This window comes from Elaeis guineensis, chromosome 2 (assembly GCF_000442705.2).
Source record: "Elaeis guineensis isolate ETL-2024a chromosome 2, EG11, whole genome shotgun sequence".
Lineage (NCBI taxonomy): Eukaryota > Viridiplantae > Streptophyta > Magnoliopsida > Arecales > Arecaceae > Elaeis > Elaeis guineensis.
The window spans coordinates 84,437,646-84,438,770 of NC_025994.2; positions in this window are offsets into that span (position 1 = coordinate 84,437,646).

A 1,125-nucleotide genomic window follows, 5' to 3' on the forward strand; every position below is an offset into this window, starting at 1 on the left:
TTTTCCCAGATGCAGTGTTTGTCCATTTTCACAATCAAAGTAGCAAGGAGAAAATGGTCGATATCGCACAGCTAGAATCATATGGTACATCATTTCTTTATCTTTAGTTTGCTTTTAGACTAACAAGATCAAGTGTGAACTATGTCATGGTAAAAAATTACAACGTATTTGCTTTATGGATGCCTAATTAATGGGAAAACGGGTTAGAAAGGGAGGGAGACGTGCCTGTACTATAATCACCAAGGTCTAAATGTTTTTTGACATCCAATAATCTAACCTCGAACCTCTGGTTACCAAGTAGATGGGTGTGACCACTAGGCAAGCCCCAACTCAGAGATCCAAAAACTCAATTGAGAGCCAATGCAAGCATCCAAGAGCTAATCTTCTTTTCTGATTTCTTACCAAAAAAAAAAAAAAAAATTTCTGATGAATTTAAGTAGTGCTAAAAGCAAAATTAGGAGCAAATTTCTCCATGCCAAGAACAACTAAATTAAGTTGCAAGTTGGATCTAATCTACATAAGGTTTTCTCAACAAGTCTAAGTGCAATCCAAGAGTTCTGATGCTTATGCTATTTCTCCAATTAAAACAACAGCAATATCTTAAAAATTAATTTCTAAGAACTTACGTATGCTAATTCATATTCTCCATCCTCTTCGAATGAAACTTCAAAAGAACACAAGTTTTTCCTTTACAAAGCATATAGAGAAGTTGATTGACACCCTCCATATAGTATATGTGCCAAGCTTTTTTGATCCATTACACCAAACGCTAAATACATTTTTCAATACTATTCTCCTGCTTCTAAAGTTCGTTCTGGTTATTGATTGATGCTTCCATTTAATAAAGAAGCAAGCACAACAATCTACTGCAGCTGGTTTTTTTTAATTTTTTTTAATCATGCTACAAACATAAGTTGTCATCATTCCAAGTTTCCAATGATCAATCACTCACTGGTGAACTAGTGAATATGCTGAGATCCAAAGATGGTGACATTATTGTTGTTTTTGCATAGTTACAATCAACTGCTGCCAGAAGGAAATATATTTCACACCTTGCAGTGGTTCAATGAGTATCTAAATATATTATTCTTTCTTTTTGGTGGTCCAGAAGTCATTATCTTAACA